The following is a 12,509-nucleotide window of genomic DNA, read 5'->3' on the forward strand; positions in this document are numbered from 1 at the left end:
TCTGGTTAACCTGATTGCCTAGCTGTGTGACCCCCTGCAGACAGCACTCTATCCCAGACTATATTGTGTTTTGCATATGAAAATTATATTTTCTTTGCATGGGTGTGATGCTTTATGCATCTTAAATATTACTTATAAACCACTAATCAGTGATGTATTTATGGAATTGCTGCCCTAGGTATGGTGCAGGGCAGCCCCCTCAGTTGACCCCCTAGGACCTTCCTCTCACCACCCTGAGCATCCTCTCCTCCTGCCCTGAGCACTGGATCATATAATCCATGGTAAAGACATCAGGTTTTCTAGAATGGGTACCCAAAATGATAAGCTAAAAGTATTTTATTTAAGATGCGTACCTTTTTATAGTACCTACTGTAAAAGCATTGGCATGCCTTTCCCCATCATGCTTTTTTACTCTTGTGTGCCCTTTCTCTTCAACAACACTGTGTGTGTATTTGTATATATATTGTGACACAATACCCCTTCACTTGGTACTCTGTCCGGGAATCTTTACTTACACACAGTCTTCCAGGCTGCAGAGATGGCTCAGACACCAGGAGGGTAAAATAAAAGGCTGGGCCTGTTTTTATTTTGTTATCACAGGCATTACAGAAAATAAATAAATCAAAACAAAAAGCCTTGCTCTCGTGAGCACTAACTAATACACAGTTCTCCAGCCTAGCTGCAGTTGGACGGCTTATCCGTTCCCAACAAACAAAATAACAATTTGTATATAATATTGGCAGCACTCAGTAGCTTAGCAGCTCTCTCCCTCTCTCTCTCAGGGAGCCAAATGATCTCTCTTGCTCTCAGATCAGAAGGCTACTTAACTGCCTCTCCCATTAATTAGTGGAACCAGTAGGAGAGTTTCTGTGAATCTCCGGACTGGATTCTCACCTGCTGGTCTTCGGCTTCTCACAAAATGTGGAGTGGAGCACTGGCCCGCCCTACTCTCCAAATGCTCCACCCCAGGGACCCAAAATACACAAATAACAGACATTCTATAATTCCATTATTAACAATACATCTCCCTGGGGCTAGTAGAAACTATTGTGGGTAACCACCCTGCAAAATATAAGGGGATATGTACACTCCCTCCATTATCATCCCCTGCTTTATGTCACAATATATATATATATATATATATATATATATATATATATATATATATATATATATATATATATATATCTTTTTAAACAATTTTCAGGGGCTGCAGCAAAAGTATCTAGTAATCTACAATTGGCAAGGCAACTCCAGGATGAGGAAGACCAACATCAAAGAGCTAAAGAGATGGAAGAATTCCAGAAGCTGCAGGTTATTGCACAATTAAGCTTTCTCTATTTGGATATTTCTACACAGCACTTTAAAATTAAATAATAAGGATGTTTACATTTCCTTACAAAAGTATCCTGTCCATCCTTATATTTTCAATTAGGATTGAGTAATATGTACAAAAAAGTTTCCACGTGTATGTGGCATGATTATTATATACAGCATAGATGTATGGGAAAAGGGGGGACAATATTGAAAAATGGGAGAGATAGAGAAAGGATGGAAATATGAGAAAGGATAGAGATGGTGAGAAAAGGTGAGAGACAGGGAGAAAATTGAGAGACAACTTGAAATAGGAGAGATGAGCTACAGAAAAAGAGAAGAGATAAAAGGGAGGTTAAAGAAAATGGGAGAGATAAGAGAGGAGGGGTAGGGAGAAAAAGAGATAAAGAGAAATGGGACAGAATCAAAGAGAAAGGGGAGAGATAAAAGGGTGTAATGTGTTTATGGATAGCCATTAGTAAAAGTAGTGTATATGTGTATTCTGACAGTCTATCCATTACTGTCACTGTTTAGGGCCTAAAGGTTTTACAATAAATTAAGAGTGCATCTGAGATGAGACCACTGTGGGTGCAATCTGGGTTCTGGCCGTATACGATGTGTGCAGTCTGAGTGTCAGGCCTGGCCTCTGGAGTGTGCTACCCTTAATCTATGCATGCGGTTTAGGGTTTCCATGCATTATTTATTTAACCAGTGGTGAGTTTGCATGTGATTTTCATTTGATCTATACCTGCAAGGGAAGGTTTGTATGTGATGTTTATTTGATCTATCCCTCAACTGCATGGTGGGGTGTAGCACAGTGAAGGAAAGGACAAAGGGAGCTGTCGATGTGGTGGTGTGTGTGTGGTCATATGTATGATGAGGTCGCATGACTCTGCCCCCAAGGGCATGGCACAGAGGGATGCAATGGGCGGTACCAAGGGGACCGCAAAATGAGGTTCTGCCTAAGGTGTAAAAACTCATTGCACCAGCCCTGGGTATGTGGACTACTGACATTTTTTATTCTTGGATTTAGCTTTGTATAATGTACATTTATAAATATGGTACATTGTAAAATGTTGAGAATAATACAATGTTTGACTTCTAAAGGTTGGAGGTATTTTATGGAGCAATATTGTGATGTGCCCTGGGTGTGTTACCTCTTTTCTACAACTAGGTGGAGCATCCTGCTTCATGTAACATTATCAGCTTCTGGAATATCCAACTACTCCTCTGATAACAGGAAATCACACTAGCACATCAGGGCAAAGTCTGTTGCCTACACATTAACACAGTTATCAACAGCATTATGGATTTGGGCAGCATCATTATTCTGTCATTATTAAAAATGTAGCGCTATGTATCACACAGCCAACTATTTTTATGGAGTTTCAGATCTAACGTTGACCGTAAAATTGTACTGTATAAGCTTAAAGACAAGGCAGTCAGCCAACACCCAATGTGATAGCTCTGTGGCTATCAACAATGTCAACAAAATACATTAAGATACTTATGATGGAACATGCCTATCCTTTTGACCCAAGTGGAAATCTTCTCCATGTCTTAGCTACGAAATATCGGGCTGCACCACATTTCCAGTTACTTACGCCTTTTATTTTGTCACCACCATAAAGCTATTTTCTTGGTGACTGACTTCTCGTATCCTCGGACAACACTTTATTTCATAAAATATTAAAATAAAAAAATAAAAAATATATATTAAAAAAATAAAAATACTAAATGTCATATATATATATATATATATATATACTGTACATACTGCTTAAGCCTTTCATGGCTACTTACCTATTGTGACTTCGTCACTCCTGTGCCTGGCGTCTGGATACAGCGCCCCTAGGGTGACCCCCTAGACAATCGGGTTTGGCCTCTGGCCTATAAAACCAGCCCTCTGGGTGACCCCCTCAGGTGCTTATGGGTGACCCCCGTTTTTTCTTACCGGATTCTGACTCTGTCCCTTTCTCTGTACCCACAGATTGTTTCTCGATAAAGAGTCTGCTATTACAACAATGTCTGAATCTGATCAGCCTTTACCCGCCGCCTTACAGGCATGGCTCAAGACAGCCCTAATGGAGTCCCTCCCGGCTGCACTGGCCTCCATGGACCACCCGGCTCCACGCTCCGGCTCTCCAGGGCCTGACATCTCTGACTCAGACGAGTCACAACACTCTCCTCCTGAGGAACGTCCTCGTAAGCGCCAATGGGCCGAAGGAGAAGTATCCCTTAAGGGCAAGGCTCCCCTAAAAAGAGCCAAGGCTCCCGCTTTACAAGTAACCGAACCACCTTCTTCTCGATTGGTGGGGGAAGGTGGCGTTGAAGGATACGAGACGCTGGACGAGTACCCCTCAGCCGCTTCTAGATCTGCGTCCCCTGTTCAACAGCCGGCCTTAGTACGGGAAACGATTTTGGAGGATCCTTCCTCTTCCTCTGCGCCAGGGACATCCAGGGCCTCCCTACGTTTGACCCTCAGAATCTACGACATCCTAGATCTTCGGAGTGGGCCCCGGTGGCTCATATTTCACAATTCCTTCCTTTTTGGCCACGCCCGCCTCTTGAAAAAGAGGCCCGTCAAAAGCTACATGCTGAATGCCCTCGTCCTACTCTACCAGATAAAGTGGGTAATACCCCTGAATTCGACCCGTCCTTCGTTACCTTCATGACGCGGTCCGGCAAGGACCCTCGAGCAGGGTTTACGCTCTGCCCAAGATAAATTGCTGGACGTGGCGGGCCCTCTCACTCAGCTTCTGTCCGTGGCAGACGAGGCCTTGACGGATGGCACCCTAGCAGATCCCTTTGTCATTCGTGAATGGGCACAACGGGCAGTTTGCCTTCTGGGCAATGCCAACTCCGCAATCTCTGCTGAACGCAGGAAGGCAGCCCTGTTTAAATTGGACAGCAAGCTAGCTGAACTGGCGCCCAAGGAGTTAGGGCCTGAAGCCCAAGGCCTGCTTTTCGGGGAGAAATTCCTGAAAGAGCTCAACATGCACGTGAACGTGTTTACCTCCCTGAACAAGGCACAGACCTCGATGCGGAAGGTTTTCAGATCCGGGGATCGTTTTTGGGGAGAGCTGGTCTGCAGAGGGGCCGTGCCACCAGCAGAGCGGCCTTCCAAGGCAACAGGCCCAGGTTTCAGGAGGGCTCGGCGGGACAACGCTCCCAATTCCGCTCTCCATTCTTCAGAGGCGCCACCAGGGGAAGAGGAGTCTCCTCCAGATCACGAGGTTCTTCAGGTAAGACCCTCTTTAATGTTACCTCACATTCCTATTGCCGGTCGTTTGATGTATTTTTCCCGAGCTTGGTCGCATCTCACTCAGGACCCTTGAGTTCTTCATTGTGTCCAAGGCTTCCGCCTAGAATTCCATTCTCGGCCTCGACAGCCCGGTTACCCGCGTCCCATTCACTTCTCCGAGGTAGCTCTTGCGCAAGTTCATGCCTAGAGCCATCGTCAGGGGCTCCGGACTTCGTAAGCAGTATTTTTCTAGTGAAGAAAGAGACTGGGGAGTTCCGTCCGGTCATCAATCTCATCCCAGGGGTTTTTGGTACCTCAATTTTGCCATTTTTGGGGTATGTCGGTTTAGCAATTATTCTCCTTTCCTGTGAATAGTGTACCCATGTAAACTATATATTGTTTTTTCAAGGAGAGATAGAGCTTTCGTTTGATACCATAGTTGGATGATTAGCTGAGAATTTATATTGAGAAATTTAGTAAAAACTAGCGAAGATTAGAAAAATAAACTAATTTTTTTTTACATTTTCCCTCTGAATCCTCACAAAATTAGGTAAAGTGATGGAAAATCCCCTCCAAGTTTATCAATTCAGGTGTCCTGATTTCAGAAATACCTAATTTATATAGATTTTCCAGACTTTCCCAGCACCAGGGAGCATACTATAAGGTGTACAATTTTGTATAATTTTTATGCCTATGGCTTAACGGGTTTGGGGGTTGTGAACGGGGGCAGGAGGGTTATACTGGCTAGATGTTATGCTAGGGCAATGGGAAGTAAGGTTTTTTAAATAATTTTTTTATTATCTTTTTTTATATATTTTTTTAAATTTTTTTTTACTTTTTTTTTGTATTTTATATATATTATTTTTACACAGAAATGGTTAGAGGTCCTCCTGAACATGCCAGTGATGTCACAATGACATCACAGCTCACATTATAATTTTTTTTAGTATTATTTACAATATTATTTTAATGATTTATTTAATATTATTTTTTAAATGAATACATTTTTTTCCCAGCTTTTCTCTTTCAGGACGGGAGGGGGAGTGAGAGACATGGTTTCTCACTCCCCTCCCCGTGATCCCCCTGCACCAATCACACTCTGATCTCCATGCAGGTCCTCACAGACGTGCATAAAGATCGCAGCGTCTCTGTGCCTCATCGGAGGGCAGGATATCCCCGCAGGGGATATCCTGTCCTCCGATGACCTTCCGGGTTACGTCAGGAGTGACGCAACCCGGAAGGGAATGCCCGATCACGCGTTTGAAACTGCGCGATCGGGCAGTTTACAGTGTAACAGCTTACCGGCTTTCATGCCGGAAGCTGTTACAGGAGATCGGACAGCAGAAAGCCGGCAATGCCGGCTTCTGCTGTCAGTGGGGAGTCCAGGCTGTCAAACGGCAGCCTGGTCTCCCGTGCAGCGGCAGGGATGTGTCCCTGACGCTGCACGAAGGGCTGGACGTTCCCGGGACGTCCATAGGGGTTTCTTAATAGGCGTTTTTTGGACGTCCCGGTACGTCTATAGGGGATTGAAGGGGTTAAATGCAACCAACTAAAGCTTTTTCCACCAGTAGTACTCCTCCAAGGGAACTCCTGTTTCTTTTTAACTCCTACTTAAAATAGCCTACTTGAAGCAACAGAAGCAACTCAAATATATATATATAATTATAGGTAAAGGACACCTAAAAGGTTTGAACCATATATCAAAGTAAAGAAGGTATCCTCTTGTTATAAAGTTTTAATACCAAAATAAACTAACCAAATAAAAAGACGTAATAAACGATGACTAAACTCTGCCTCTGTCTGTCTCCCATGTTTTGCTATTTTGCCGTGGAGTGAAGATATCCCAAACGTATTTATTTTTCTTGTGAATTTGCAAACACATGATACATATACCGTATTGGCCCGAATATAGGCCGCACTTTTTTCCCCCACTTTAAGTCTTTAAAGTGGGGGTGCGGCCTATATTCGGGGTCTAGCGCCCGACGCCCGGGACATGCAGTCCCGGGCGCCGGGCAGGCAGCGGGGTTAGGATACAGATCCCCCGCATCGGTGCAGGGGACCTGCATCCTACTGTCTGATACGCTCATACAGCCTCCCCTGCCAGCACTTTCCACGGGGGGAGTACCGGCACGGGAGGTTGTCTAAGCGCATCGCACGGACGTTCACCGGCAGCGGCGATGCGCCGTTGCCGGTGAACGTGCGCACGATGCATTCTAACCCCCCGACTTACCAGGGCAGACTCCCGGGTCTTGCAGGGCCGGCGGAAGACATCTACGCAATACGCGTATACAACTTCCGGTACCGGCACTCTTCCGCTGAGTGCCAGCACCAGGAGTTGTATACACGATGTGCATAGATGTCCCCCTCCGGCCCCGTAAGACACCCGGGAGTCTGCTCTGGTAAGTCGGGGGGGGGAGGACAGAGTGGCAGCATATCGCGGGGAGGACAGAGTGGCAGCGTATCTCGAGGGGGGGAGGACAGAGTGGCAGCGTATCTCGGGGGGGGGAGGACAGAGTGGCAGCGTATCTCGAGGGGGGTGAGGACAGAGTGGCAGCATATCTCGGAGGGGGAGGACAGAGTGGCAGCATATCTGGGGGGGGGAGAGGACAGAGTGGCAGCATGTTTTTGGTGCTTTTTTAAAGAAAAAAAAATTTTCTTTAAAAAAGCACCAAACTTTTAGGGTGCGGCCTATATACGGGGGCGGCCTATATCCGAGCCAATACGGTATATTACTCATCTATTTATGAAACATATAAGGTAAATGCTTCAAGGTATATTTATAGTGTGTAAATGTTTAAAAACGTTGGCATTTTGACATTTTTCACGCAGAAATTTTGCCACCAGTTTCCAACACGTCTTTCCAGGGAATACTCAACTCAAAACCGGTGCCTGATTTTGGACAAACACACTACAGTTTCCATGATGTCTCACCTTTGAATAGCTCATGAATACTGATACAAACCTATATATAAATAAGCTTTCAGGTTATCTATGTATATAGGAATCCAAAAGATATTTAGGTGTCATTTTATTATCTTTAAAAACCAACTGTAAACATCGGCAAATGAAGCACAATCAAAGAGTTGGGATTATTTTATTCTGAAGCAGCCTGTCTGTGCCACCTCTGCCAGTGAAGCAACCTGTCTGTGTCACCTCTACCCCAAAGCAGCCTACCTGTGCCACCTCTGCCGCTGGAACAGCATGAATGTGCCAACTCTGCCCCTGAAACAGTCTGCCTATGCCACCTCTGCCCCCAAATCAGGCTTCCTGTGGCACTTCTGCTCCCTAATCAGCTTGCCTGTGCCACTGCTGCCCCTTTAGCAGCCTGCCTGTGCCGCTCCTGAAGCAGCCTGCCTGTGCTACCTCTTCCCCTGAAACAGTCTGCCTGTGCCACCTCTGTCCCCAAAACAGCTTGCCTGTGGCACTTTTGCCCCCTAATCAGCCTGCCTGTGCCGCTGCTGCCCCTTTAGCAGCCTGCCTGTGCCACCGCTGCCTCTTTAGCAGCCTGCCTGTGCCACCTCTGTCTCTGAAACAGTCTGCCTGTTTGTGCCACCGCTGCCCCTGAAAAAGTCTGCCTGTGCTACCTCTGCCCCTGAAGCAGCTTTTCTGTGCCATTTCCGCTCCTGAAGCAGCCTGCCGGTGCAACCTCTGCCCTCCAAATCAGCCTTCCTGTGCCACCTCTGCCCGCCTAATCAGCCTGCCTGTGCTACTTCTGCCCCTTGATCAGCCTACCTGTGTCATTTCTGACCCTAAACACTTACTAACTCACTACTAACTTCATTCACCCACTCACCCATTTACTCTTCTGCATCCCCTTACCTATCTTAAGGATTTCACTCGTCCGGGAGCCGGCCGAGCATCTCTATGAAGGACCAGTTGAAAAAAAGTTGAAAAATGTGGCCTTTTAGACCCCAAGCAACCCAACAATACCATGAGCTATACATTTGATATGTTGATACTGGTGCCATGTGTTCTCCGGGTAAGCAACGCACCTGGCCATCCACGTGATGTAAGAGAAAATATGATTCATCAGACCAGGCCGCCTTCTTCTATTGCTCCGTGGCCCAGTTCTTATGCTCACATGCCCATTGTAGGCGCTTTTGGCAGTGGACAGGGGTCAGCATGGGCACCCCGACCGGTCTGTGGCTACGCAGCCTCATTTTCAACAAACTGTGATGCACTGTGTGTTCTGACACTGTGTGTTCACTGATTTTCCTTCCTTGGACCACTTTTGATAGGTACTGACAACTGCAGACCGGGAACAACCCACAAGAGCTGCCATTTTGTAGATGCTCTGACCCAGTCATCTAGCCATCACAATTTGGCCCTTGTCAAAGTTGCTCAGATCCTTATGCTTTCTAACGCATCAACTTTAAGGAGGAAATATTCACTTGCTGCTTATTAGATCCCACCCGTTGACGAGCGCCATGATAACAAGATTATCAGTGTTCACTTCACCTGTCAGTGGTCATAATGTTATGGCTGATCGGTGTATAAAAACACAGTAGACTATTATCCTGACAAGTACTTATTCTGTATGGTATTGTGAAAGCTTGGCCAATATGCCACAATATACCAATATCAGTATGGACACGGATATTCAACAGAAACACAATGGCAGTCTTTGGGTCAAATGCTGTAAAGTCTCATTACTATTTTTTTGAGTCATTTGACTGTATTTGTCTCCATGATTCAGTGTTTGCAACCTACCCCTTCACCCCTATTGTGTGCACTTCCTTAGACAGGGCTGCCGATTCTGTTAGGACATTTTCTGTGGTTCATTGGTTACCTTTTTAGTTCCGGTGCGTTGGTTTCAAGCCTGAACCATCAGATGGCAGCCCTGACCTTTTTTGTTTAAGTCCCAAGGCGAGCGAGTTTTATGGTTTCGAATTTACCCTTACGAAAAAATTACTGCAGTTTTTCTGAAGTAATACTGCAGTTTTTTGGACATGAAAAAACTGCAATACTGCACTTTTACTGCAGTATTACTGCACATTTACTGCAGTTTTACTGCATTTTTACTTCACTGTACTGCAGTATTACTGCACATTTACTGCACTTTTTTTTTATATTGCAAACCTACAGTTGTACTTCAATATACTGCAGCTTTATTGCATTTGTACTTCCGTACAAAAATAACTGCAGTAAAACTGCAGTACAGTGAAGTACAAATGCAGTAAAACTGCAGTAAATGTGCAGTAATACTGCAGTAAAAGTGCAGTATTGCAGTTTTTTCATGTCCAAAAAACTGCAGTATTACTTCAGAAAAACTGCAGTAATTGTTTCGTAAGGGTAGGGGACGCGGTGTTTACCGATTTTCAATTTTGCTACTCATTCCTTTCGGATAGGTGTAGCCAGGTGAGGGTTGCAGCAGGATGTCATTATGTGCATTAGAAGGAGTGAATCCAGTAGGTTCCATTATGACCTATCTGCTTTAAATTTTGTTGGAGATGGAAGTGTCAGTTGGTTCCTATAGTTACTTATCTGTTATAGGTTCAGGCAAGATCCTATCTGGATCCTGGGGTGCTCCTTTGTGTATTGGGCAGCGACACAGGCAGCAGTTCGTCCCACCAGCAGGCAGCAAGGTTTTGATCTGAATAGAATGGTGTTTATGTATTTTATGTATGTGTTTTTTAGAGGTATCAGGTGGGACACGGTGGACAGTTATCTGTCTTGCCATACCTTGGTCCACGGGTTTCCCCAGGTCCTGCCTCTTCATGCGGGGTGCAATAATTTGGGTCATATTCCCATTCAGGCCCTAATTGCAATCAAGAAGACAGATTTCCAACAATGTTGGGCCATATATCCTTAGACGCTGTTTGTCTGGTCCCCAGTTGTAGTGGCGTGGACCCAATTCACATGTGGGTATTGAGCCTGGTCGGACCTCCTCCTTTGGGAACGGCCCTCGAATGTCATTCTGAATCAAAAAAAAGATTTGTCCGAAACAAACTAAATTTTTGTCCAAAACAAATTTGCTTGCTGTGCCCAAGTCTGCTATATACCATACATAACATCTATCTGCTTGTTACTTTGAGGGATGTGCCAGTTTAAAATGTGTGTATTTAAATGTTTTACAATTAAGGGCTAACAGAAAATTATTTGTATTTTCAGGTTATCTATGTATACAGGAATCCAAAAGATGATTTGGTGTAATTATATAATTTCTATACACTAATGGTGAAAACAACACAATCAAAGAGTTGGGAGGAACTTTCTAGCAAGCAAAGGAAATTGTCACAGTAACCCACTGAGGCTGAAGACACATGGTGGTGTGTTTGAGTTTGGGAGGGGGGCACTGATGGATTCCTGGGGAGACTCCTTACCAGGGACGGGCAGGGCAATTGCCCCCCAGGCCGCCCTGAATCTAAATTGAAGACGTGCTGCTCAAGGGGGCGGGCTCTCACAGAACAGTTCCTCGTGACAAGGAGAAGAACACACCGGAGGAGAGCAGTCTGCGGGAAAGGAAGGCAGCAAAAAAGTAAGTATTAAAAAATTTTTTTTTAAAGTAGTTGGGGTGATAGGTAAAAGGCGGACTGCCTTGGGACAACAATTAAATACAAAAAGGGGGTGGCTGGGTGGTATAAGTACACATAGTGATTGGGGCATCACATAAATCAATACACAAAGGGGGGCAATACAATATGACTACATTAACCGGTACAAAAGGGGGCATCAAGATACAAGGGAGAGGGGCTGGCTGGGGACATAAAGCAATACATAAGGGTGTTGGGCCATAAATGCACAAAGGGGGCTGGCTGGGGGCACAAATGCACATGGGGCAATACACAAGGGTAAAACCAAAGTGGGGGGCTTGATGCGGCATCAATACACAAGGGGAGGAAAATGCACAAACAACAAACCAGCGTTTTTTAGGCTTTGTGTAGATTATCCCGTACTGATGCAGACCCTGTCCTGGTGTGTGTGTTTGGGTGTCAGTGTGACAGAGTCTGTCCTGGGGTGTATTTGGTTATCTGTTTCCTGGAACTTTACTTTCTGTAGGAATTAATTGAATAAATTAAATTTTTACTTATCCAGAGTTAAAACGCACTCCTGAATTTGTGGTCACTTCGGAGGACTAAACTTTCTAGGCCCGGAAATCAGAGAGAGGAAAAGTAAAGGTAGTGTTATTTACTCTATTACAATCTGCATATTTTATTAAAAATGATTAGTGGCAGTAAATTGTGGCTTCAGACATCCTGTGTATGATTACTTTTATTTTTTTTTTTATTTTTTTTTAGAGTACTGATGTACTCCCAATCCCCTCACATTACATCAATATGCTTTATAAAATCAGCAAAAGATGGGCATGGATGATGGGCTGATTCTGTGGCACAACGTGCCACTCTACTAGACTTCCCCCCAGGCCTTAAGCTGCCAGTCCTCCCCTGATTGAACTATACCTCAAATTGCTCTCAGTCAACATGTTTATATACATTTGTAGCAGTAAAATACGGCCACCCTTTCATGAAAACCAACAGTTAAGAGTCTATATTGTAATTTAGGTTGAGTCACTAAATACTGAATTATTTGTTCCCATTCAAAAAAGCTTCTGATTGTACTGAATACATTTGCTTGTTGCTATCTTCTTAAGGTTCCTCTTTTATTTTCATATAAATAGACTTCATTCTTCAGTAACTCATACTTGGAACTGCTGACCCATTATGACAGTATGTACAGCTAATTCTCATGGATGGTTTCCATGAACTAAAAGCTTATCTTAATTTTTTATTTTTTTAAATGGTTGGGGTGATAGATAGAAGGGGACCCATATTTAAGGGGGGGGGCTTGGAACAACAATTAAATACAAAAAGGGATGGCTGGGGGTATAAGTATACAGCAGGGTGGTTGGGACACCACATAAATTAATACACAAAGGGGAGGTGGCTGGGGCAATAGACATGGGTACATTGACCTGTACAAAGGGGGCATCAATACTCAAGAGAGGGGGGCT

This window comes from Spea bombifrons, chromosome 3, assembly GCF_027358695.1.
Source record: "Spea bombifrons isolate aSpeBom1 chromosome 3, aSpeBom1.2.pri, whole genome shotgun sequence".
In the NCBI taxonomy this organism is placed as follows: Eukaryota; Metazoa; Chordata; class Amphibia; order Anura; family Pelobatidae; genus Spea; species Spea bombifrons.